Here is a 27,667-nt window from a genome sequence, read left to right as displayed (position 1 = left end):
CAGCCGGTTTGTGGGTATTTGTTTATTTATAATTCCCCCCTCCTCCTCTCCCACACCCTGCCTCATTCTGCAAAGGATTTGAGATGGGATTTGAACACTGAAAGTTTGTTTAAATCCTAAACAGGCCCAGCTACTTTTTAGATTGACGACAAAATGAAACGCTTAGAATCAAGTGCCTTGCTCTATAGACACTGCCTCGGTTTTCCCAGTCAGAACTGGTCCCCCTTGTATCCCATGGTGTGAGGGACCTCTTGCACCAGAACATCTTTGTCCCAGTGCTACATTTTAATATAAACCAGGGAAATAAACATGAGCCCATAAGCCTGAGGCCTGAAAAAATAAAGGAACATGGATTCACTCACTTCCACACTCATTCGTTCATTCAACAAATATTGATTGGCGCCTGTTCTGGAACAAGCTCTATTCTAGGCATAGGAGAAGCAGAAATGAAGACCCAGTCCTTGCACTTGAGAAGCTCCAAGTTTAGTGCAAATTGTAGATGAATAAACAAGCCTCCTCACTATGGCATGATCAATGCTGCAGCAAAAGTATGCCAGAGGCTGCAAGGGGCAGAGATCATTTCATCCATGGACTCAGACTCTGATTGTCTTGAGTTCAACTTTTCATTCTGCCTTTCACTTAGCTGTGTGACCTTGGGCACTTTGCTTAACATCTCAGAGCCTCAATTCTACCATCTATAAAAATGAGGCTAAGTTGAATTGACGTCATTGGGTTATTATGAGGATTAAATGAGATAATCTGTGTAGAACACTTAGAACAGTTCTTGGCACAGAGTAAACACCCAGTAAAAAGTCAGATTTTTATCCTTTTTATCCCTTTTGTTTGATTTTTTAAGGCTGTCTGGTGATGAGACTCCAAGGACTGATTCTAAAACAGAACTGCTTTCAACAAACTCCTCCCTCTATCCTGAATTTTTTTCATTTGGAATGACACAGTTCTGTCATGATTTTTCCCTCAGCAACCATATGTCTGGCAAGAACCCCAGGGAGAAAACATTTCCCAGATGGTTTTGTTTATGTCAGCCTACTATGTGCCAGGCACCCCTCTAGATGAGAGGGACACATTGCCGAGCAATAAAGACAAGGTCCCTGTCCTCTTGGAGTTTACATTCCAGTGGTAGAGATAGACTATAAACAGATAACTATAAGCAGACTTAATTACCCAAAGAGGTTAATTCGATTAAGAAAATATTGCTGATATAAAGGAATATTAGTGAGAAGCAGGAGGTGACTAACTGTAACTGATCAAAGAAGGCTTAGCTCAGGATGTAACATTTAAGCTGAAACTGAAGAGTTAAGGAGAAGCCTCCCATGTCCAAAGCAAGAGACAGCAGTCCAGGCAGTAAGAACAGCAGGCGCAAAGGCCCTGGGGCAGAAGGAGACTTTATGAATGTTCCAGAAATCAAAAGAACAGTGTGGCTGAGACATACAGCCCTGGTAGGGAGGTAAAGCAGACAGGATTATTATATGCATTTTAAAGATGAGAAAATGGAAAGCCCAGAGAGATTAATGGACTTACCCACAATGCATTGCACAAAGTAGGTGCTCCATATGTTGTAGAATTCTCAGTCAGTAGGGTGGGGCTGAGGCCCCGAGCCTTCCAAATTCGAACTGTGATCCCACCGCAGCTAGGAATCAGCTACCCAGGAAGACTGAAATATACAGTCTTTTTTGTTGGTGAGTCATACACAACACGCATTAGAGTGTGGGGTCCAGTCGCCCCAGCTGCCGCCTGAGTGTAAGGGGCGGGAGTGGGCTCGGGCCCTGGCTGAAGCTTTTTAGCATGTTTATGATGAGCTGAAAGCACTCACTGCTTAATTTAAAATACTGCTCACACATACACATACAATTCAGCAGCTGGGGGAGCTGCCAGAAATTGAAGCTAAGTGTAGAAAATTGGAGGATCAGAAATATCAGGTACCCAGCCCTGTTTCCCAGCTCCCATGGGCTGTCTCTGACCCCATACAGTCCCATCTTTCCTAATAAACTCCCAGAGGTCAAGACATGGATGGGGGCAGCAGCAGTTGGGGGAAGGGAGGCCTCTGTAGAGCCCTTTGTGGCAGCCACAGTAGTTCTACATGGTCTTAAGCTCGCCTGACTTCCTCTCCATGCATACCTATTAAAATGGCCCTCAAAGCCCAAACCAATTCTCCTGGTGAAGTCTCCCTTTGCAGTCCCTCCCAATTCCCCCCATCTCCGTCTTCCTGGAAAGCTGACAGTTGGGAAAACTCATTTGGCCCTAATCACAAACTGTCTGGGCTGGCTGCTGATTTTTCCGGTGTGTGTATCTTGTCTCCTCCAACTACAGTGGGGCCCTCAGCACAGATTTTGGAGAAATTGAGTTGCTTTCTTTTCTATTACCCACAGCTCATAGCACAGTAGTATGTACACAGTGAGAGTCCCATGTGCATTTGCTCATGGGTTGTATGATAGTATCATTTGAAAAGCTTTTTGGGTGGAGTACCTGCTCTTCATTGAAAAACAAGAACTTCAACTTGACAAAAACGTGAAAGCCCTCAGGTATATCCAGTTTCCTTCCCATTGCTTCCCTACATCCAGGGTACCCTGCCCACAAATTGAATGAACCTGCAATCTTCTCAAGCAAAATGCCCCACAATGTATCTCTTTGTTTATAATATCCCTTCTGACTGGTGGTCCCCTCTCCCAACTCTACCTACCTAAACACCAACTCACCCTTCTAAGTCAAATCCAGATGCTGTCTCTGCCATGGAACCTTCCCAGGCAAAATTCATTGGCTCATTCCTGAACTCTCATGGCACCCTGTGTCTATCTCTTTCATGCTATAGACTGGTGAGCTAGAATAACCTAGGTTCAAATTCCAGCTCCATCACTTCCCAAGGCAAACTCAGTTTTCCCTTCTGGAAAAGGGGATAACAACATGCCTCAATGGAATACTGGAAGCTGCCAAAGAAATAATAATATCGGCATCCTATTCAGCATGAAACTTGGCCTAGGAAGCTCAGTAAGTATTACTCATCACAGTTGTCTCTGGGAAGCAGGGTGAAGTAATGATCAGGAGTGTGGGGTTGGGAAGCAGACACATTTAGGTTCCAGGCCTGGTTCCATCACTACCTGTGTGACCTTGGGCCAGTCACTTTCTCTCTGAGGCCATTTCCTCCTATGTAAAATGAAGTAATAATGGTTTCCCTGCCCCCATACTAGAAACTATCGAAAAGGTTTGAAGATATAATGTACGCAAGGTAAACCACTGAGCACAGGCCTCGTTGCATAAAAATTGCTCATTCAGGTCTATATACCCCTACAACTTATAAAACTCCTTTAAGGGCGGAGACAATATATTATTTATCTTTTCATCTCTCCCTATCTAGCCTAGTCCAGAACCTCTGCAGCTGGCAGGCCCACAATAAATCATTGTGGAATTGAAAACCCAAACCAGATGTGTCTCCTCCCCTGTCAAATGAAGCTTTCAAGCTGGTAACTTGGGCCTGCTACCCCTTTAACTCCCTCCAAGCAAAGAGGCCACCATTGTCAACTGGGCTCTGGGGAATGAGGCAGGGTGGTAGAGAGGAATAGGCAGGACAAGCTGGGTAGGGAAGAACACTGCCTACTCCTGGTGACTACTAGCAAACCGCCTTTAAAAGGTGTTACCCTGAAGTCTCTGTTGAATGAAAAGAGGTGAGTTTGACTCCTGAAGTGACATACTAAAAGCCCTTCACTCATCCAGTGCCCAGCTGTAGAGAAACCTGCCTCTTCCAAGCATCACAAGCACACACACACACACACACACACACACACACACACACAGAAGTAAATAAAGGTGTCAGGAGAAAGCTCCTTTTTCCTTTAGCAGAGATGATGAAACTGAGGTTCAGAGAGATTTAGCTCTGAAATCATGAGATGAAGCTTCAATGCAGAATTCAGCTTGAGCCACAGGGAAGTTCTAACCACGTAGCACCCTGCCTCTAGGTTAGTATTGCTACAGAGGAACAGAGGTATATATTTATTCCCCCAACCCCTGCAAGATCCCTGGGAGCAGAACAGAGGCTTTACTGGGGAAAATGCTCCAAAAAGTACAAATTTGTTTTAAAACAGCAAAAAGAGGCCCATGTCTTCAGTGTTTCTGAGCCAAAACTCTGTAGACAGGACACAGAGAGTAGTATGCTATCCAGCACAGGGTCAAGAACATGGCTGTCTGGACTGTAACTCTGGCTCTTTCACATACTAACCTGCCTGACTCTGGGCAAGTGACTTAATCTCCCTGTACCTCTGTTTTATCATCTATCACAAGGTAGCAATAATAGTACCTCCTCACATGGTTGTCTATGAGAATTAAATGACCTGTTTGTAAAGCACTCACCATGTTCCTGGTGCATGGTAAATATAAAATGATTTTGTTTAATAAAAATAAATACTTCTGTTACTGTAGCACAACTAGCCTAGAGGCAGAGTTTCTCAGTGATTAGTGCTTACCTGCAGAGCCAGCTGAACTCTTCTTCAAAGCCCAGTCTCATGATTTCAGAGCCGAACCTCAGTTTTACCGTCTCTAATGTGGGAATAATAACAGTACCTACTCTAGAGACTGTTGCAAGTTCTGAATGAGATAGATAGCTCCAAAGTCCTGAGCACAGTGCTTGACACAGCAGAGTGAGTAAGCACCCAGCAAAAGCAGAGTACTCATCATATGAATCTTGGAGAGTGTTGCTTCCCATTTTTTGCCTCTTCTGGGTTAACACACGATATGTAGTTTTGGAAATCCTGTCACAATGAAGGAACAATTTCATTGTTTTGCCAATGAAATTCCTAAATATTTTATTCAAGAGCCAGAAAAAGGAAACATTTTTGGTCATTTCTAAACCATGCAAGCATGGGTTATCAGTTTCTCCACTCAGCTGCAGAAGTCACTTTGCAGAACATAATCAAAGGAATAAGTATTTTACTGTAAACAAAAGCCATCTTTGTTTGCTACCTCAGCTTTGAGAGAAAAAATATCTTAACCCAGGAGTTTGGAAAATTCTTGAAAGTTCTCATTTTATTCCAGCAAATCCAATCAAATTGGCAAGACTCCTGGCCATATGAACCTGAGTCAGAATGAGTTGCCTCTGCCCATCACCCTTCCCACAATACTCAGAACCTAGCAGGGTGCACTGGGCATCAATACACATCTGTTGTCGATTCCTCCATGGGAACCCCAGATTCCATTTCTACAATGTCACTACACTGCCAATACACTCTGAAAGCAGCACGAAAGAACATTTTGAAAACAGGAAAAAAAAAAAAGCATCCAACAACTCACCACTTTAACACAACTCTTAATTGTGTGTGGAAAGTTCTCTTCCAGTCTTTATCCACGTGCAGACATATTTTTACAACACTGGAATCATAGGAAAAAACTGCAGCAGCTTCAGCCAAAAACCAGATACCATACAGCTCATGTCACTAAACTTTCTAACTGAGGGTTTTTTTCTTCCTTCATTTATTCCATTCATTCAGTCAGTCATTCGACAAACATGAATTTAACCAGGCTCCAGTGCTACGCTCTGGGGTGTACAGAGCTGGAGATTACTAAGTCACAGTCCTGCCCTCAAGCAGCTCCCCAGTTAATGGGGGAAACAGACAAGTCCGAAGAACATTATAGAACATTATGATCAATGCATCAATGCTATGAAAACACAGAAGAGAAACATTAAAGGTATATGGGAAAGGGGTGCAGGGGACACAGGAGACAAGGCAGAAAATATACATAAGCATAAAGTTAGAGGGAAGCAAAGTGTCATCAGGCAGCCAAAAATACTTCAAAATGGCTGGGTCATAAGCAGATGGCAGTGGCCACAGTGAGAAAGGAAGGAGGGGGCAAATTATTAAGATTAAAGGTTTCAATTTCATTCTGAAGACTGTAGGAGAGCTTCAAAAGGATTTTTAAGCAGGGAAGTAACATGGTACATTTTAGGAAGATTTCCCCAGTAACAGATTGGAGGGTAGATGGGAAGACATGAGCTAGGTAACGGGGACCATTTAGAAGGCTTTCACAGTAATCAATCAAGATAAGAAGGGTCTAAACGAATGAGACGCCTTCTTCATCTATGCGCTGCGTCATCTTAGTAAGTGACTTAGTCTCCTCCTCTGTAAAGCAAGAATAATAATAGCATCTCCCTGTGGAGCTGTTGGGAGGATTAGGTGAAATACTGCATGCAAAGCACCTGGCATAGTGGCTAGTACCCAGAAGACACTCAAGACATGTCACTTCCCCTTCCCCTCATTCCCTTTTCTTCCACCTCACCCTTCCTTAAAGGCTGGCACGGTATGGAGCATGGAAGTGGCCGAGGCAGCATTCTAACCCAGACAGTCTGACTCCAGAGGGCAGTGGAGGAAGTTTTAAAGTGCTGTTGTCAGGACAGTTACTTAGAAGGATTGTTTAGCCGAGTCAAGGGCCCAGCTGAGGTTGGAAACTCTGACTTTCAAGTGGGACTAATCAACAAAGTGATGGGATTTTCTCCAGCAGTGTTCCTCCATCTGGGTGTAAGCAGAGAGGAGGAGGCTGTCAGTTAAATTTATTCAGGCTTGGGTTTTTGCCTAGTGGATGTGTCAGAAAGACACAGGGCAAGGGAGTTAAGGATATAGACAAGATCCTGAAGTCTATATTCAGGATTTAGGTAAACAGACCTGGCTTCAAATCTCATTTCTGTCCTGTACTAGCTGTTGGACTTTGGGTAAGTCACTCGACATCTCTGAACCCCAGTTCCCTCATTACAAAAAAAAAAAGACAACAGTACCTGTGCCATAAAGTTATTGTGAGAATTAAATGAGATTACTGAAATGATGTAAGATGCTTAGTATGTGCCTGGCACATACATATTCATTGGTAATTTTTTCATCATCACCATCATTTTTAAGAATGGAGAAGGAAGGAAGAAAGGTGGGAGGTGCTGACAAGGTGAGAGAATGAAGGGAGTTCAAGAGCCTGGAGATCCTTCTGAGGTAGAAAGATGAGCTTTGAGGCCAGCGAGCAAGATGTGGATGGTGGGGGGTTCTGAGACGGAGCAGTTCTGACTGGTGATGAAGCATGGTATGGCTAGAATGGGAGTGTGTCCTGCACACGGATCATGGATGTCAAACTCACCTAGAATGATGTCAGGAGTTGGGATGGAGAAGAAGGCAGTGAGCCAGATGTCGAACTCTTCGGTGAATGGGTGAGTGGGGTAATTTGACTAGGAGGGGGTGGTTAAAAAGAAAGGTTGATAGGAGTAGAGAGAAGAGGGTGCTGTAGCCAGATGGCATGAGAAGGAGGAGCTCTTGGCCGAAGGCGGAGGAGTAACGGTCTGGAAGCAAACAGGGGAAGCTAGAGCACAGACCCCACCTCCCAGCCCTAGGGTGCCTGTGGTATGAGAGTATTGGCAATGTCCACTAGGGAGCGCTGCAGGCAAAGCTGTGAGTGCCTCGCTGGAGACTGGTTTCAGTACTTCCAGGCACGGAGAGAGAAGAGAACAGTATTCTCTGAAGTTTATTTACGATGCAAGGAGAGAATTGTTTCTCATGGACGAGGGTGGGGTCCGAAAGGTACAGAGAAGAGTGGGAGAGGGCAGTAGTAGTGAAATAGATGAGTAAGGAGTGGTGGGGAATGGGAGCACAGAACAGAATGAGGATGGTATGGGAGAGGACAGATGACGCGCAGGGAGGCTTACATTTGGGCTGTAGCCAAGGACTGGGGGATGCGAGGCTTGGTGGGATTAACTGTCCTCAGATTTCCAAATGGAGATTTTTTTCGCCTTTACATCTTTTGTTTATTATAAAAGTAACATATGCTTATTTCAAACAAGTCTAATCATTACTGACGTAAAAAATCCGCCTCTCCCATCCTGTTCCCAGTGATAACCAATGTTGACTTTCTAGTCTTCCAGATTTTTTTCCTATAATGATTTTAACAAAAATCAGATCCTACTGTACTAATTCTTCTGCAACTTGCTTTTATCACAATAATATATTGAAGATATTGCATATCAGTATATAGATCTAGATTTTTCTTATTTGCAGCTAAATCATCATTGTCAACATTATATGTAGTAGCAGTAGTAGTAATGATAATAACGGGTGGCAATTATTGAATGCTCTGTACCAGATACTGTCTAAATATTTCATATTTCACATGAATTATCTCATTTACTCATGACGATTTCATACAGGAAGTAGTATTATATTTCTCATTTTACCGATGAGAAAAATTGAGGCACAGGGAGGTTTAGAAACTTGGGCAAGATCACACAAGGGCTAGAAGAGGAAGTCAAACCCAGGCTGTCTGGCCAGAGCCCAAATTCTTAATTATTAGCATAGTGAAGTTCAGTATGCCATTATTTGGATGTACTATATTCAACTAGTCCTCCACTGAAGTCATTTAGATTATTTCCAATTTTTTGTTCTTTACGAATAATGTTGAAATGGATATCCTTATACACGGAGCATGTCAAAAGGATAAACTCCTAAACAAGAGTTGCTGGGTCAAATGATTTTTCAAGTTGCTCTCCAAAAGTTGTGCTAATTTAGATGCACACCAAGAGTGAATATGTGTGCCTGATTCACCATATCCTGACAAATGCTGGGTTTTAGCAACCTTTTTTTACATTTTTTGCCAATCTGAGAGGTGAAAATGACACTTCAATCATCTCAATGCTTTTTAATTTGCATTATTATTAATTATTACTGATGTCGTGAGAACCTTCTTATATGGAATAAGCTCTTTGTAGCTCCTCTGTGAGTTGCCTGTTATTGTTATTGTTCTTTGACCATTTTCCTAGTGGATTGTTCGTCATGGTCTAATTGATCTATAGAAGCTCATTTATTCCTTCAACAAGTATTTTTGAGAACCTACTGTGTGCCAAGTACTGCCATAAGACTAGGAATATAGTAGTCAATAAGCAAAGCCTCATGAAGCCTTCATGAAGCTGACATGTTAGTAGAGGAAACAGCTAATAAGCAAATAATTGAATAATGTAATTGCAGATCATGGAGAATACAATGAAAATAATGCACTTCCTATAATGGAGCTCTTAAAATATTATTTAAAAAAGCAAAAACAAAAATTTGTCCACCTTCTGTGTTGTGGCTTTATCCTGGTTTGTCCTTTGTCTTTCAACTTTGCATGAGATATGTTTTACCATACCGAAGTTGTTCAGTTTTTCCAGTCAAATCTGTCATTCTTTCTCTTTATAGCTCTTGGAGTGTTTTCGTGCTTTGCAAAGACTTTGTATCTCAATATTTAAAAAATATTTTTTATGCTTTCTTCTAATCTCTAACAGTTTCTATTTTTAAAATCTAAATCCCTGACTAAGCTGAAAATATTTTGGAATAAAGAGTGAGATAGAGATTCAGCTTTATTTTTTTTCTGACGGCACACCAGTTGTTAACAGTAAATGGCACCATGTATTAAATGCAAAAATGGTGAAGTGTGACCCACAGAAAAGAAGAGACTTTCTCAGTGTCATGTAGCAAATTAGTGGTTCCAGAACTGAGCAGAAATGTAAGGTCCCAGGGGTTTCTGACTCTACAGCCGCAATACACAACTGAGCTCACCACAGCTCCATCCCCTGGTACACTTGTACTACCTACCCTGACCTGTGTCAAAAGTCTGTAGCCATGGCCCCTTCCCTTACCAACAAGCCCCCTGACCTTTTGCTCAGAGATAGGAGTGAGTGACCCATGGCAGCCCTGCTACTTAGAAAACAGGCAAACACCTGCTACCTCTCATTGAGGCAGTTTTGGCTGCAGAGGGCTAAGGGCAGGGGACAGACATATTTGCTATTTAAGAATCGAAATAAGAAGTGTTGTTTTCGTTCAGTTGCTGATGGAGCAGCTGCTATTCCAGGAGCCTTCCAAAGGGGCTGCCTAGATTATGCCAAAGTGAAAAGCTGGTGGTTTGGAACCCTCCGAAACTTGTACTGAGGCCCCAGCAAGAACAGGCTGAGAATCCAAAAGGTTATCGTGAAAGAACAAGTGTTTACACCACTTCCACTGAAGCTTGGCCTAATATTCCATTTTGTTTGGTCTTTCCTACACGGGCTTTCATTCTCCCTCCACATTTCCACAGCCGTGGACATTTTCACTCATCCTCCCCTAGGACATTTTCACATTATCCCCCCCCGCCCCCAGGCAGGAAGGTGTCTCCAGGGTGCAGTGCGAAGTGGGAATTGAAGTCACTCAGGCTACTTAAGGTGACATTTTCTTTTGCTTCTGTAATTCTCCCCCCTCCACTTCCACCCTTGACCTATGGATGTTGCCATCTCCCCTTAAGAACTGGATCTCTGAAGGCAAGGCATCTCCTCCCACCCACTCGTAGCAAGCACCAGGGGCCTGGTGCGCAGGGTGCACTTGGCGGCCTGGCCCACTTGGGGGCCGGCGCACCCCGGGGTATGGTCCGTGGCTCCATCTGGGGTGCGAACTCAGACCTTCTGCATGTAAAGCAGACATGCTAACCACTACACTATGGAGCCACCCCCAAGGTGACATTTTTTTAAAGCTCATGTTTCCCTCAGTTACCAGGGGATTTTTAGCCCAAGTGTTCGAACAAAATAGGTACATAATTGCCTCCATTATTTCATTTGGCTTTCCATGGCTAGACACAGTCAAACATACTAGTGAGTTCTTGTCCTACTAATCTTGGTGGGTAGTTTATTGCTTCTCTCCTAAACACTACAATAAATTTACTGCCTGCAATAAGGTAAAACAACCCTTGAGCATCCCATTTGTTCCCTACCTACAGTCTTAGTGGGCAGCCAGACTCTACAGTGAGATTTAAGGTTCTTCTTCCCATGCCAAGGATCTCTTCAACCAGTCACAATGATGACAGATATTCCCACAACCAATACAGTGGAAAGAAACATGATTTCCAGCTCCAGCTCTGCCATGACTTGCTGTGTGTCCTGGAGCAAGTCGCTGCGCCTTTCTGAAACTCAGCTGGCTTCCAGTAAAATGAGAAGGTCAGTCTGAGTGGATTCCCTAACCAAGCTCCTTGTCAAAATCACCTGTGCTACTTATTAATATGCATATTCCAGGCCCAATTCCAACATACTGATTCAGAATGTCTGATTCCCAGCGATTCCACCGTGCAGGCAGGTTTGGGATCCAATGAATCAGACGACCTAAGAATCACTTCCACTTCTCATATCAGGTGGCTTGATACCTCCCTCAACATTTCTCTATTTTATCTCTAAAAGAGGTGCTTCCCTTTACCCCCACCCCCCATGCAAATGGGGAGCGCATTCTCTCATAAGGAAGCATGAAGTCTTCAACCATTCATTTTTCAGATATTGAGCAGTCACTTTTGGGGACAGGACCCAGAAAGAAGGGATATACTCATTATTGATGGAAAGGGCATCATGAGAGTAATAAACAACAGCAGCAACAAAAGGAAAACGGGGGACTAATCTGCCTGAAGACCAAGGCAGCCTGAGACCACACTGGGGACATGGGAGGCATTGACATACTGTAGGGACCACACCTGAGGCTCATTTTCCCTGGGGTCATCTCCGCCTTTGCCCAGGTAACACAATGCAAAGAGGTACAACCAATTTGGGAAACAGCCTTCCTCTTAGTTGGTCAGGCCTTATGCTTCTTAAGGTTGATACCAGTAAGTGAGGGTGTGAACCCAACTCTCTCTACCACTAGGACCATCTGATCTCAGTCCCTAGACCCAAGCATAACTCAAGACAAGAGCGCTGGGACTTGACATCAGGACACTTGCTTTGGAGAAAGCTGTGATCTAGGGTCCTCTTCTCAAAATTAGTATCCTGCCCTCTTTCAGCAATCAAGAGCCCCCATCTCCTGCCAGTTTTATCCCCCCACCACTCTGCTGACCTAGATCCCTGACTCTCTAGCTCTGTGCTTGAGTCCACATTCAGTATTCATTATTCACTCACCCGCTATTTTCTAATAACCTACTCTGACCTGGCACCAGGTTATTTAGGCCAAATGGAAGCAAAACAGACATGATCCTGGCCCTCAGGAAACCAACAGGCTAGCACAGTAGTTTTCAACATTATTAGAATCAACACCTCTTTTTAACAATAAGTCTTTTTTGGTTGTAACCCTTTACTATCCTGAAATTAAATTCACAGATACTATAAACTATCCACATAAATGCAAAAAGATCAATAAATGTCCTGCCACATAAAGAAGAAATGAAAGCAATCCATAGCAAACTACTAGATATTTAAATATGTAAATGCTCACACAGGACTACATGGAAAGACTGAGTAGGGAGAGGCTTATGCCTTCACATAGAATCCCCATGAATTCAACAGCTACAAACACGAACTGATAAAGGGGTGTTGCATTGACAACTCTAATTCCAAAAGCAACATAACAATTGTTGACATGATTTTCTGAAATGGTGAACGACTCCAGATAAACCTCTGGGAAAAAAAGGTTGACCTTCCATCTCTTTATACAATACGTAGTTTCTTTAAAACTGTGGGGTTAGTTGGGAGGAGCAAAACGCTTTGTGCGTACACATAAAATATTTATAGCATAAGTTTAGATAACTATAAATGGGTTTTTCACTTCCATGGAAGTCCATCAAAACGTTCCAAAATCATGCCAGATGCTAGACTAGTCTTCATTTTGCAAGACTGTCCTGGGCATTGCTGGAAACCTACCATCCCCGTTTTCCAACCCACTAAGCGACCTCATAAATTTCCCAAAAACCCCCTAGGGGGCAGTATTGCCTCAGTTGCCAGCCTCTGATCTAGCTTTTCAATTAATTCCTCTAGGACTGGGGCTTTGTCTAGTTCTCCCCAGGTTCTCATCCACCTTACCACGGCCCTGGAATGGTGTCCCATATTTGCTACCACTACCCGATGAGACTTGTAGTCCCTTCTCAGTTTGATCAGTTAGTTCACCTAGGCTGGGTAGAACTGATACTTCATTTATGCCAACAGTTTAGATTTCAACCTGTTGTGTCCACTCTGGTTGCCCTCACTGAACTCAGCTCCAGCAGCTGAGTTTCCTACCCCATCCCAAGGGTGTTGCTACTTGCAAATACCAGCCATTCCACTCTACACACCAGCTCCCCTCCATCCAAGCCCCAGTAGAACAAGTCCAAGTGCAGCCAGGTTGGAACTTGGGTCTCACCAGATTCCTGTGGCCTTTTGCCTGCAGTTCAGTTCCCTTAGGGTATTGAAAGAGGAAAGAATTATTTTCTGAAAATAGGAAGACAGAAAATCGGCCATCCTCGTGGCTTTCTTCTACCAACCTTTAAACAACTTTCTTCTCAGCATCACACGGAGAGCACCGAACCATCTGAGAAGCCAGCCCCATTCCCTGCAGAGCACTGTAGCCAAGAATATGTGCTCTGGAATCAGACAAACCTGGATTCAGATCCAGGGTCTTCCTCATACTGATGAAGGACTTTATAAGTTTCACTTAGACTCTCTAACCTCTAGTTTGAGCATCTAGAAAATGGTGAAAATAATAGTACCTACCTCCATAGTGTCCTTCTAAGGATGAAATGAAATGAATGCTTATGAGATGCTTAGCAGAGTACCTGGCACATAGCAGTCCCCTAGAAAATGATAGTTATTGTTGCTATTCTGAGAGTCACATGGTATACCGTGAAAACTTGCTTCAGCTGACTTTACTTGTCCTATTCTGCATGTTTCCACTTTATCTTCTAGACAAAGCTAGAAGTTTATGTGAGGCTGACCAGTATGGGTCTGCATCCTGTGTTGAAGTTTCGTCTAATGAGAAATATCAAGCTGATAAAATCTTAAGGACTCTATTCAACCAGACAACAAGAATGTACTTTTATATTTTTTCTGTCCTGTCTCATTCCGCAAAGAAAATTTGAGATGTAGTCATTGAGCAGAACAGGACTGGAAGCAAGATTAAGTTGGAAGTATACTTAAATATGGCACCCGCTTTCCTAGAAAATTCAAGAAGTGTCTGGAAAGGTGTCTGGTGAAGTTAGCTGCATGGTTAATCATGTCAAGCAGTGTCTGCACCACGCTGGAGCTTTTGGAGGAAAAGAGAAAAAAACACAATCAATCATCCAGGTGCCAAAGAGAACATTTAGCTACTGTGCAGAGACAGTATTAAAAAGTCATCTCAGTGCAAGCAGATTAAGGCAACAGACATTTTGAAGGTTCTAACCTGTTTGCTTAGCATTATGGAAGGGTCTTGAACAACCCAGAAACCACTGAAGGGAATATCCAAACGTTCATCAGTCAGTCAATATTTATTGAGCACCTACTATGTGTGGGGTACTACGTAGCCTATAGAAAGCAGAAGAGTATAAGAATCAGTCTAGAACCTTCCTCTGAAGAACTTGCTATCCAACTGGGGAGTGGAGATGGGGTGAGAAGAAAAAAATCCCCAGACAAAGCAATAGAAAGCCCTTCAGCTAGGACTTCTAGAATAGACTAGCATTCTTTTAGTTGCTATAATTATAGTCTCACAAAATCAAGCAGACTAGATGCTCTGCTATTTGGTAAAAGAAAAAATATAGTCGAGCTTATTAAGGTGGCCATTTGACTTTACAAGGACTTATACAGAGTGGTTCAGAACCAGTTTTTGGTGTCTGGCAGATCTGGGTTTAAGTTCTGGCTCTGCCGCTTTACTAGCTGTTTGACCTTTCCCAGGTTGCCTGACCTCTTCGAGCCAGTTTCCCGCTGTGGAGACTGAAGGTAATAGCAGTACCCTCTTTGAAGTGTTGTGAGGATTAAAAGAAATACACTAAGTAAAACACTCCCCATAGAGCCTAGAACATAGTCAATGTTCCCTAGAAAAGTAGCTTGCTATAATCACGAAAAGAGAGAAAATGACTGCCACTAGCATTGGCCAAAGACATCTAGAAATTCAAAGAAATTTCCAACCTCTCCCATTAGTAAAGAAGGCAAGTTCTACTCCTTGGAGCACTAGCATTCTTGAGGAAGAGATGGCCAGGCCTGGTAAGATGCCGAAGTAAAGAAAATATTCCTACAACAGCTCCTTCTCCCCCTGCCCCCACCCCAGGTTAATCTGGCTTTCGTGCTGCCACCTACATGCCCAGAAGGGGCTCCTTTCCACCATTGTGGAACCTCTCTGGGAGTGCTTGGTCATCCGATTTCAATATTCCTCTCTTTACAACCTCCCTTTGCAATTTGGCACCCTACATTGCCTTCCCTGAGGTATAGCAATATAAGAAAGGATAGAAAAAATGTAATGTAAACTTTTAATAAAGAATGACCTGTATGTGAAAACCTAACAGTGCTTCTTAGAAAATACATGTACACAAAATCCTACAAAAGGCTCTGACTCATGCTTGGAAGAAGCGACAGACACCTGAATAGGTTTTTTTCTAATTTAACTGGCAAAAATGTATCTCTGAATCTCCATCACAGTACGTACAGTTTCCACCCCAAAAGGAAACACTGAGGTTTTATGAGAAATCATTATGGCAGTTTCCAACAGAATGTGGATGACGGAATTTGCTTCCGAAAATGCTACCATGCGTATTTTGTTGTTTCCTGGTTATTAATACAATACCTTTTGTCTCTGAGTCAAACGTTTTTACTTATGCCCAGAAATATTGTGAGTTACAGGAAGTCTCACAGGCTTAATTAGTGAGGAGTTTAACTTAATCCAATGGTTTTGCAATAACCCAGACTAAGTCAGGCCAACTCCCCACATTTAATGGGAAGTAAGAGGTCAGAAATGGCCTTTACCAACCGTGTTAGAGAAAAGGCACATGATGCACACAAACAAGGATGGTTCCCCAGAGGTAAAAATGACAGGCTGAGGTCACTGTAATTATCCACAGTGCTTTTTATATGCAGTTTCCTATTACATGTGTTACCTGTTGCTTTCAACTTTCTGTAATTACAGTTTCTTATAGTCAGATAGTACTCTTTCTCCTTCCTTTTACCAACCAGCACACTCAGGGGAAAGTCACTCCTGGCCTCTTGAGTTTGCCTGTGAGTATATTTTAAAAGGCAAAGCTTCTTAGACCAGCCAAATGAAACCGATTGGAAAGGCTCACCATAGAAACGAGATGCCTATTGCGTGTAATAGCTGAGTTCTTTGCAGCTCCATCCTAAGCACTAGGTCACAATTTTGGAATGAAAGAACCTGTAAAGGCCACAGATGACAGCAATGAAGATGATTAAAGGATTGGAAAAGACGATCCAGGAGAAAAGATTAAAGGTATTAGGATTATAAGGACAGTTTATTAGCCCCAAGAGGGGGGAAAAAATGAAGCTGTTCTTCTTCGTTATTAATGGCACAGAATAAATGAATGGCAGCATGAGGCACTTTAGGTTAGATGTAAGAAAGAACTTCATAACAAGTCTCCTTAAACACTAAAGGCTGTTCATTCTTCATTCCTAAACCATGGGTAGCATCCCAAACACATGTTGGACTGTGTGCTAGGCACTGGAGAAGTTCACAGGCTAATGAGGGGGATATACCAAATAGATCATTAAAAGACAGTAGAATGCATTCTATAATAGAAGGAATTTGGAATGCTTTGAATTTTTAAAAGGCAATAGGGTGCATGTATTATACATCACCTTCAGTGGGGTCTGAGGCAGCACCCAGTAATCAAGTACATTGATATTGCTGGAGCAAAAACACATGAATATTCATACAGGGTATGATATAAATACTATAAATAGCCTCATGCCTGTTTGAGTTTTGCTGCCAAATGAGTTTGCCATAAACTTACAAAAGCTTCTCAGTTTCAGAGCTTTTTAGATTTTGGAATGATAGATATGGGACTGTGGATCTCTCTAAAGGGAGTCTGGCCCAGCAGTGGGACTTGGGAATGACAGGGGACTTCTGGTCACAGGCAGAGCATGTGTATCTAATGTTCTAATATTTCCCAACTCTACTGTCTTGGTACCATAGACACATTTTGAGGAAGATGTTGCTGAGTGTGTGTGTGTGTGTGTGTGTGTGTGTGTGTGTGTGTGTGTAAAGCAGAGGAAACCTCTTCGTTGCTCCTCGGGTCAAGCCCACTTTTATTTTTTTTATTTTTTTATTAAGTTTATTGGGGTAACATTGGTTAATACAATTATATAATTTTCAGGTGTACATTATAATTTGACATCTGTATATTCTACTGTGTTTACCACCCAAAGTCCAGTTTCCTTCAGCTACCATATATTTGATCCCCTTTACCCACTTCACCCTACCCCTAACCACCTATATTTGACTCCCTTTAACCCACTACTTCCCCACTCCTCCCACAACCCCTACCCTCTGGTAACCACTAGTCTATAGTCCATGTCCATGAGTCTCTGTTTGTTTGTCCTGTTCGTTTATTGCTTTTAGGTTTATATCCCACATATAAGTGATATCATGTGATTTTCAACTTTTCCTGTCTGGCTTATTTCGCTTAGCATGATTATCTCGAGGTTCATCCATGTTGTCGCAAATGGCAGTATTTCATCTCTTCTTATGGCTAAGTAATATTCCATTGTATATTTGTACTACAGCTTCTTTAGCCAATCATCTATCATAGGACACTTCGGTTTCTTCCATGTCCTGGCTACTGTTCATAATGCTGCTATGAACATCAGTGTGCAAATATCTTTGTAGATATGAGTTTTCAAGTCTTTGGGGTAAATACCCAATAGAGGGATTGCTGGATCATATGGTAGATCAATTCTTAGTATTTTGAGGAGCCTCTAAACTGTTTTCCATAGTTCAAGCCCATTTTTAGGACCTATCTAGAAAGTGGCCCTTAGCAATGCCTCTTAGAGGAATGAACAAAATGGTCAATAAATGGTTTTTGCTATCGTTATCATGATTTCACATATTTTGCACCATAGTCCCTATGAGCATACCCACAAATATTCAGAATAAGCATCCTCTTGGGTTCGCAAAGTGGGGTGGAATCATTGTGCAGAGTACCATCTCTGGCTTTCCTTTTTAAGCTATGTTCTGTGAAGATCAGGGCAAGGAGAAACTGGCTGCCCTGCTCCCTCTCTCAACCTACTCCAGTGGATGGCAGAACTTGGTAAGGGATAAAGAAAACTGAACTGCCTACAGGGAGAAGCACCCGAACGCCTGGTTATCTGCATGGGGGAACACCCAATTACCCTCCACCAGCCAAGCAGCTTCACTGAGGGTCTATCCTCCCATCAGGGGGAACACCCAGTGAACCTTGCACCACACCCTTAGAAGTTGTTTGCTTCCTGAAAAAAGAGGGGGCGGGGGGACGGTCCTTGAGCTGGTTCTCCTCTGTTCTCAATCAGAAAAAGGAGACCCCCTTCAGGGGCCATTTTCTGCTACCACCCACCCTCGATCATCACCTACGCCTAAAGCTCAAAGAAACTTTTGGCTTTAGACCCCCCCACCAAAGCATGTCCTCCACACTGGTCCTCCTCTCTGCCCTCCGGGACTCTAAGCCCACATCATTTCAGGATGAGCTCAGCCTACAACCACTCCCTCCGAGGCCTGGCTTCCCAACCTTGGCGATTCCAAAGCACACATCTGCTGCAACGCACAGGACCCACCCTAGGCAAAATCCAGCTGGGGAAATAGCCTGCAGTCCCCAGATTTCCCACACCCCCACACCCTACCCTTCTCTCGGGTGCTTCCCTCTCCTTTCCTCAACAGGAAAGGGTCTAATAAAGGAAGGTGCCCTCAGATATAAATAATAACCTTTTCTTATCCAGATGCCCTTGCCAGACTACCCCTTGCAATTGGACTCAGAAGAATCATGCACAGATAGAGTCTGTGTTATCACTCATAGACACAAAGGAGTTACCTGGGGAATGGGCAGGGGGAACCTTCTCAGTGCCCATCAAATTATGATGTGGGGCCACCAGGTCAGTCCTCACATTGTTTATGTAAGATGGACAATGGCAACACTCCTCAGAAGAATGGATTCTGTTTTCTGAATTCAAATCATGTCGTGCAGGCAGATATCAGGAGAGAATATCTGGAATTGGAATTGACTTGGAAAGTCTGAAATAAAGTTTTGACAAAGTTTGAGGGTGCCAGAGGGAGGGGGTGTGGAAAGGGAGGGGAGATTTGGGGAAAAAAAAGAGAGAGACCTGTTGGTGAGAAGAAGGAAGGAGGAAAAAGGGAAGAAGCAGTGGAGGAAGAGAAACCTGGATGGCAGGTTGGGGGTGTGCCAGAGGACTAGTAAAACTAGATTTAAGGATACAGTTAATATTTTTTTTTGAGTGCTTATTTTGTACTGGACGCTAGCTGTGCTGTCTCACGTCATCCTCACAATCATCCTAAAAGATGAGAACTATTATTAGGTACATTTTACAGGGATCTATTATTAGATCCATTTAAATATTATTGGATCCATTTTCTGAGGCTGAGGTAATTTGTGACAAATCAGACAATCAGTGAATGGTGGAAGTAGGCTTCAAACACCAGTTGGTCTGACTCCAGAGCCCTCAACCATCTGAGGAAGGGGCCAAGCACCTTTTGGTTGTAGGAGGAACCTCTCTGGTGTATGTTGGCAGAAGTCCCCAGACAACATCCCCTTCACCACAACACAGAAGTACTCACACTGTTCCCATGGGGACCACCTGCTACTGGGATAAAGATTGCATTCAGAAAGGGTACCATTAAAATGTAAAAAAAAAATGTATTCTGGAGAAGGTTAGTACAGCACAAAAGTCAGGGGGAAAGCCTGCCCTATTTTAAGGTCTTAGAAGAGTTGAGAAGGATGAAGAACCCAGCAGAATGGTCAGCCTGTAGGAGCCATAACAGGGGTGGGGGTGGGTGACACTGTGGCACTGAGTCCCTGAGCTACATACACTGGGAGTCTGAAGACATGAAAGAGAAACTTGACTTATGTCACTGTTTGATCCAGAGCTGGCCACACCCTCCATACACACAAACAAGGAAAGGAACATATATATGGTGCAGGCATTGGAGACCAAGAACCTAAATTCAAATCTTGGCTTTGCAACCTCCAAGGTATATAAGTTTGGTCAAGTCACTGCTCTGAATTTCCATTCCCTCTTCTGCAAAGTGTAGCTGGAAATAAGAACATTTACTTCAGACATGAAATTGCGTGTGAAAAAAAATGTTTAACACGATGCCTGGTACTTAATAGAAAGTCATTAAATATCAGGTTCATCTGCCTAGCTCTCACCACCTCTTGGCAGAAAAGAAAGGCCAAATTTAAAAGCCTTGGAAATAACCTCTGGAAATAAGTAAGGACTAGAACATTCATTGATTCATTCAACTTGTAAGCCCTGAATTCCTCCTTTATGCCCTGGAAAGTCGGGTATGAATAAACTAGTCCTTGTTCTCAAGGAGCTCACACTCTAGTGGGCACAGGTCCAACACACTACTGCCATACAGTAGAATAAATTATACAATTTGGGGGGGGTGGCTAGTGGGGCACCTGAGGGCACTGAGAAAGATTCATGGAGAAGATAGTTGAGATAGAAGTTGAAGGACAAGTAGCAATTGTTAGGCCGACAAGGAAAGAAAATATATTCCAAGTGAAGGAAATAGCTTATGTTAAGGAACACAACATGGCAGATTTAGGTGGAGCTGGAACAGTGAGGATTGGTGAGAGATTACACTGGAGGAAAGTCACGAGGGACAAGGTATTACTGAGATGATATTGAAAATATATAATAACCAGTGTGGTATGGGCATTAAACACTTAGGAATCAGTGGCCATAAACCATAAGTAAGGCTACATTGGGGCCTCTAAACAAGGGATTCCTCATATTTAGAATAGTTTTGGCAACTGAAGAATTAATGTATTTGTTATTACAGTATTTACTACTGAGGTTTTCATGCAGTTTGAACATTTAGCCTGACAGTAACAGTAATATCTGGCATACAAGACATGTATACAGTGGCATATAATACTATTTCACAGAAGCAATTTTATGAATTGTGCCCATATCTGTATATAAGAGACTTTTTTTTACTATCTTGCCAGAAGTTAGATAGATTGTCAGGAAGGAAACGTATAGTATCTTTACAGTTCCCCTAAGCACACAGGCCACAGTCACACACATAATATGTCTCTAATAAATGTTGAATTGCTGTAATGAAGTCAGTTAAATTGAATGTCTTCCCTTTGAAATTCTATTCCTGTCAATTTTTTAAAAAATGTTTTATCTAATAATTCTAATTAACTCACCTCTTTCCCTTATCCTATTCATTACCGTTGCTAATAATGTCAGATATTCTTAGGCTAGAGAAGAAACATTTTAAAATTACCTTTGAATTCCATAGAGCTAGCTCCCTTAGTTAATTTCCTTCTGATTCTCTCTGACTCATCCATGGTCATCCCACACTACAGTCTTATGCTAGCATGGATTTTATTGTCTGACCTGTTGTTTTTCTGAGCCTCCCAAGTAAGAGAATCAGTAATGCAGAGTAGCTGCACGTTGAGGTTATGTTAATCATTTATTTGTAAGTGAACCAGGTCACCTTTCACGTCGGGTCTCCTAACATGTCAATTTTTACACATCTAACATGAAATAGTCCAAAGAAATCAGTTCCATCAAGGTAAGGGCCTGCAAGCAAATCTTTGTTAAAAAAAATTAGTAAGAACAAAAATGACTTTTTTTCATCACAGTTCAGTCCTAGCCAAATCAATGGGAGGACAAATTCAACATCATGTTTGTAAGAAGTGAGAGCCCATGGTTAGGCTTTGGAACCAGATCAGCCTCTGTTTAAATTCCAGCTTTGCCACTTGCTTGCTGTTGGCCTTAGGCAAGTTTTTTAACTTCACCAAGTCTAGGTAATTTGGAGATAAAAATACCTATCTTGCAGGGCTGTTGTGAGGACTAAAGTTAAAGTATGGAAAGTGGAAGTGCTTAGCATGGTACCTGGCAGCGAGCAGGCACTTAAGTGGTAGTTATTATTATTGTTACTATGAGTCCATTATAAAGCAGAAAGAACATGAGATCATGAGTCAGGAGCCCAGGTTCTGTTCTTAGCTATACCACTAATAAGACAAAGACATCGTCCCCTCTCCGGACCTCAGTTACTTTGTAAAATGAGCATATTTGCTGAGGGATGGCTATGTGTCTTATGAGTTCCACCACTCTCCTCTTTGACATCCACAACAGGCATCGATAATCAATCACAGGACTATTTCCTGGTGAGAAAACATGTGGATTTAGAATACTTCTCAAAACTGGGTCCCAAATAGCCTCTACTGCTCAGTTAAATTTGGCAAATGAAATGAAGCTTATTTGCTTTCCTTGAATTCAGCGGTCTCAGGTATATGTTTCAGTGCAAACGTTCTATGGCTCTGTGGAAGAAATGCTCTCTGATGATGTTTGCAAGCCTACTACAAGGTAAAGTGAAGAGTATCAGGTTTAGAGAGTGACTTCCTACCTAATGAGATGGAAACAAATAATTCAACCTATTTGGTGTAATGCAATAAGGCCAATCTGGATTTATGTCTATTTCTTCTGCTGTGTCCTACCTTGCTCTGTGACCTTGGGCAACTCACATAACCTCTCTGAGCCTCATTTTCCTCATTTGTAAAGATGGATCTAAGATGGTTATGTAAGATGTTAACATTAGGAGAAACTGGGTAAATATACAAAAACTCTGTATTGTTTTTGTAACTGTTCTATGAATCTAAAATTATTCCAAAAAAAAAAAGTTGATTTTTACAAAGTGGGCATAAGGACAACTACCTTGAAGGCTGTGAAGAATGAATGAGATAAGGTATGGGAAAGTCCATAGTTTGGCGCTTTTCTTTTTTCCCTCCCAGGCATCTTCCTTCACCTACACATTCGATCTTGTAGAACACCTGAGGAATCAGTAGACATGCCTTCTGGACTGTGATGCCAGCAGGTTCACCTGCCTGACAGCATTGCAGTTCTGAGCCTTGCTACTAAGCCAAAGCCCTGCAAGCAAGAAAGTTAGGTTTACACTGTCCTGGGAGCCAATGAATGTGTCACACATTGCCAGAAAGCAAATTAGCCTGTCTGTCTTTGTTAGATTGTGTGTGTGTGTGTGTGTGTGTGTGTAAGAGGGGTGGGGACACGTACAGTTATAAGTGAAATAAGATGACTGAGTAAGAACTGGGTAGAATCTGGATAAGACTTGCAGATAGTTAAGGAAGCAGGTTCATGCCCCATCCACTTAGAATTCTTTTTCTTGTGGGCTTTCAGTGAAAGCACTGTTTATAGATAGACCTTGATGTATTCAAATATGTTAGTGGGATAGAAGAATAAGAGGAGGAGTATATATTCAGCCATTAGGCCTGTGCCCGTCCTAGGCCTGTTTGCCTTGGAAATCCATCCCTCTCTTTTCCCTTCTCTGCTCTATTTTGCAGCAGGAGGGAAACAGAGAGGAGAGGGGGATGAGTTGGCCCTGTGCGTGCTGTTTCCCAGACTTTGGTGGTTTGGCCAATGGAAAGCACTTGTAGGACATTGGAAAGCAGGAGGATGAGAGAATCCAAGGTATTTCTCTCCCTCCCTCTTTGCATCCTATGATGTCCCTAGCAGTGACTGTGTCTTTTGTGGCTCCGGCAGCATTGACCAGGTTTACTGTGGCTCCAGTTTCCATCAAGTGACCCAGTCCTTAGGTTTAGCATAGGAGCAAAGGAGTTCCCTGCTGTGGCTAATCTCTGAGCAGTCTCACTGTCCTTGGCTTGGCATCATCAGCTGTGTAACCAATTCCCACACTGAATTCCTTCTCCCTTAAATATTCCATGGTTTCTGTTGTCCCAGTTGGACAGACTACTCTATCCTCCATTAGCAAACAGCAAGGATTTCCTCTTCCCACTAGCCAGTTTTCACTTTGGAAAGTAAGACTCTGAGAGACTTATCTGGGAAATCTGGGTGGGAGATTAGGAGAGTGGAAGAGCTCTGGAGAATTAAAAATGGAGGTCAAGCTCAGGAGAGCTCAGGCACCTAAGAAGTCTCTGAAACTAGGAAAGAGCAAGAACAGAAAAGCAGTGGAGCTAGTTTTGCTGATTATGGCCTTTGCCCTGTCGCAGCCTGTGGATGCTCTGGGCATCCTCTGCATTGACAGAGAGCAAGGTGAAGCCTAGAAAGAGAGGAGAGATGAGCACCCCAGCCCCCGCTGCCCCTGCCAATTCAGCTCCAGTAACATGGAAAGAAAAGCTCCAGGGTGTGGCTGGCCTGCCGATGGGTGGCAGCTACATTCCAATCAGATGCAGGAGAGAGAACAAACCTTATAGTCCCACTGATCACATTACTCAGGCTGTCCCAATGGGCCATGATTGAACTGTCTGAGGAAAAGAATTTGCTAGAGGCTGAGTGACAAGGGCTTCAACAGCAAAAGAAACCACACAGGACTATCCCCAGGCAAAGGGTCCCTTCACTTAATTTTCTTGCAAATTATATTTGGGGCTGTATAGACCCAGCCACAGTACTGAAGTTTCATTTATCAGCCAGTAATTGACTATGTGACCTTGTAAAACAGGAAGAAGGCAGTCTGACCCCTGCTTACCTAAAAAGACACATTGCGAATATCCAGTACACATCGAACTGTAATTCCAGCTCAGAGGAAGTACAAGAGCAGATGCCTGAGAAATACTTTCTACTGGGGGCTGGGAAAGAAAGCAGAATGGTGGAAGTACTTTGTAGTGCTCAAGAGCATAGTTTTAAAGAAATTATTGTTAGTTTGGTCAGGGGCAATCATCATATTGTCATTGTATATTAAAATATCCCTAATTTTCTGAGTTGCATAATGAGGTTTGTAGAGGTAAATGATATAACGCCTGGGATTTCCTTCAAAATATTAAGACAAAGCAGAAAGGAAAGGAAGATAAATAAAGCTAACATGAAAAATCACAATAGCTGTTGAATCTGGGTAATAGGTACATAGGGGTTCATTATACTATTCTAGAGAGAAGGGAATGATTCCTAGAAGAATCCTCTTTTTCAAGAGTAGTGTGATTTGACTATGGTTTTGTTTGTTCATTTGTTTTTAGTAAACACATGCTGAAAGTTTTATTTAACTCATTTACGAGGACCCAGTAAGGTATCACAACCAGTGCAAAGGAGAACTGAAAATAGCACACATTTGTAGTCAGTTAAGGAATGCTAAAATAAATTCCCAAATAGGTGTAGAACAACAACAAAAAAAATCAGTCAATATTCACAGCAATAATCAATTGTATTCCACCAAACGCCAGACCTGTACAATCCCCAGAGCCTTCAGAATTACACTGAGAGGATATCTGGTCATTTCTTTGCTCATTTCACAGTCTTCTAGAATTTTCCCTACACTTGGAATCTTCAGAAATGTTGGAGGTTCTTGACCTGACCATTGCTTTGAATGGGTGGACTGATGATAGTGGGAGTGTGGGGGCGGGACTTGAAGCCTAGTTTCTGCTCTTTCTAGTGGTGTGGCCTTGGGCACAGTAATTTATCTCGCTGAAGTTCAACCTCCTTACCTGTAAAATGAAAATAAGAAATCTGCCTCATATGATCATTGTGGGGCCAAGGATGAAGCTCAAGCACCTGCTACTTGGTAATTGGTCAACAATCATAAAAACCAACATTGAATGGGGGTCTGCTCTATGTCAGTCACTGGGATAAACAGTTTACATGCCTTAAATCATTTATTCCTCACAACCACTATGAGGTAAGTACTGTCATTAGCCCCTTTTATAGGTGGGAAAAGTGAGGGTCAGAGAAATTAACTGGCACAAAACTTCCCTGCTAAGTACAGAAGGTACCAGTGTTTGAACCCAGACAGTGGCTTTCATGACCAGAGTTCTTATGTTCTTCACTGCCTCCCTGTTTTTATGGGAGATGTGGCCTCTGGTCAGAGCAGTCCCAGGAATAGAGGAGAAATATGCAAACAGTGCAACTACGGCCTTGATCTAGGAAGCAAGTTTCCTACAAACACATGCCCCTGTAAAGAAGTTTCAGAGGGGAAGCCAAGGCCCAGGTCCTTGCATGTGTTATACATGTTTCCAGTCTTATGCTTCCTAATCTACGCACAACCCCCACCCCAGCTTACACCCTCACGCTCATATACACACATAACATCAAATATTTTGACTGATGCCTCCTCAGTGCTTCCTGGCCTTTTTAACTTCATGGAATACATAGAGAAGTATATTTTTAAGTCCCAAGAGCCCTTGCTGTCCCAGACCCCTCCAAGCCCCTCCGAAGGTTGAAGCAATCAATAAATTGGTATATCAATTGATATACCAATTGGTGTATCACTATGCTATAACTCACAGATACCTTCTATATACTCTAGGCACAATGATCTGACTGTAAGTTTCTGATCAAACACAGACTAAAAAAAATTGTAGAAAGTTGAACACTTAAATCTTTGACTACATTTTAAGCTTCGAACACCATTTTCTTCCACTTATATTTGAAGCTGGTAGATGAATAATTGCCTGATATTTAATGTGAGCCCATACATTTTTAGACATGTTATTTTAAACGTCTAATCAATATGAGTTCATTTGTCATTCTTTTCTACAAGCATGGCTCATCATAAACTCATCTGTGATTCATAAGAATATAAAAAATACTTCCATGGGAATTTTATCTTAATTCAGAATTATTGGTCTTTCTAAGTGAAACATTATGTGTTTGTACTTCTAAACAGATTTCATTGATAATTGTTCATCAGAGGAGAAGCATATTTTTAAAATTTTTTCAGTCTTGGATAAAATCATGGGTAAAAACTGGCCATATCTGCATGATGCCGATAGACCTAAATGAATAAAAAAGGAAGAGATGATATTGTTCAATGACTAGGCTGTTTGGTCCATGGACTACTTGCCAACTTCTGTGTGTTTGGTGTGAGAGTATTTCCTTTTCATTCACATGTTATGGCTTTGTATATGTACATGTCTTCTCACTTAACAACTCGGATGCCTCTTTCATGAGGGAGTGTATAGAAGCAATGAGAAGTTAAAACTAGACAGGGTAGGACAAAGGGAAAATTGTGACAGAAGACATTCCTAAAATTGTTCTGCCGCTGCCATGCAGTTATAGCCCGAGCAAAGGAATTTGCAAATTTTCTACATTAAAGCACAACTGAGGCTGCAATGATAATGTAGAAAATTATGGTTACTATAAAAAACAAATCAGAAGGGGAAGACAAATCATCAATATTATACCACTTATCAGAAAACTATTTAGACTAAGTCAGCTCTTATTAATCCATGTTCACCATAGATGCATGTGGTGCCCCTAGGCATGATGATTGGGGAACAATGACTTGCCCATGAATTCAGCAGTCCAGGGCCAATGTGGCAGTCATGTGTACTCTTAATACACTATTTAGTTGTAGCTCCGAATTGAGTTCGTGGACATTAACAGCTTTTGTGTGAATGTGCAGAAAACCAAACGAGAGGATTTCATTCTATAAAAGCGAACCCAGAAAAGCTTAGTAGAATCACTGAAAAGCAGCACTAAATAGCAGAGCTTTCATAACACATTTTAAAATTACAGATCAATAGAGAGTAGCTTATAATCGTAGAAGAGAATAGGTAAAGAGAAAAAGCTTCACAATGATTCTCTCCACTTCCCACTCCATAGTGAATCCATCTCCTTTTGAAGTTGAGATTAACCATGTTCCAGTTGACAAAAAGTAGATAGAAGAGAGTGGCAGCCAGCTACTGTTCATGACTGAGGCTGGCTAAAGAAATAACTAACTTTTAACAGTCATGGGAAAGAGTCATACTGCACAAAAGGTTTACAAGGGGGAAAGTTTCTTTCTTGAAAGACATTATAGTCGAA

At 42.3% G+C, this 27,667-nt stretch overlaps 1 protein-coding gene across 1 annotated transcript in view; it reads right to left on the bottom strand.

Annotated features, from left to right (window-relative positions):
• RTL9 (retrotransposon Gag like 9) overlaps positions 1-27,667 on the bottom strand; it is an 80,298-nt gene that overhangs the window by 34,468 nt on the left and 18,163 nt on the right. The gene's annotated exons all lie outside the window — the stretch shown is intronic.

This window comes from Pteropus medius, unplaced genomic scaffold, assembly GCF_902729225.1.
Source record: "Pteropus medius unplaced genomic scaffold, Ma_sr-lr_union100, whole genome shotgun sequence".
In the NCBI taxonomy this organism is placed as follows: Eukaryota; Metazoa; Chordata; class Mammalia; order Chiroptera; family Pteropodidae; genus Pteropus; species Pteropus medius.
The sequence above is the reverse complement of the archived record's forward strand: the minus strand, read 5'-3'. Positions and strand labels throughout refer to the sequence as shown.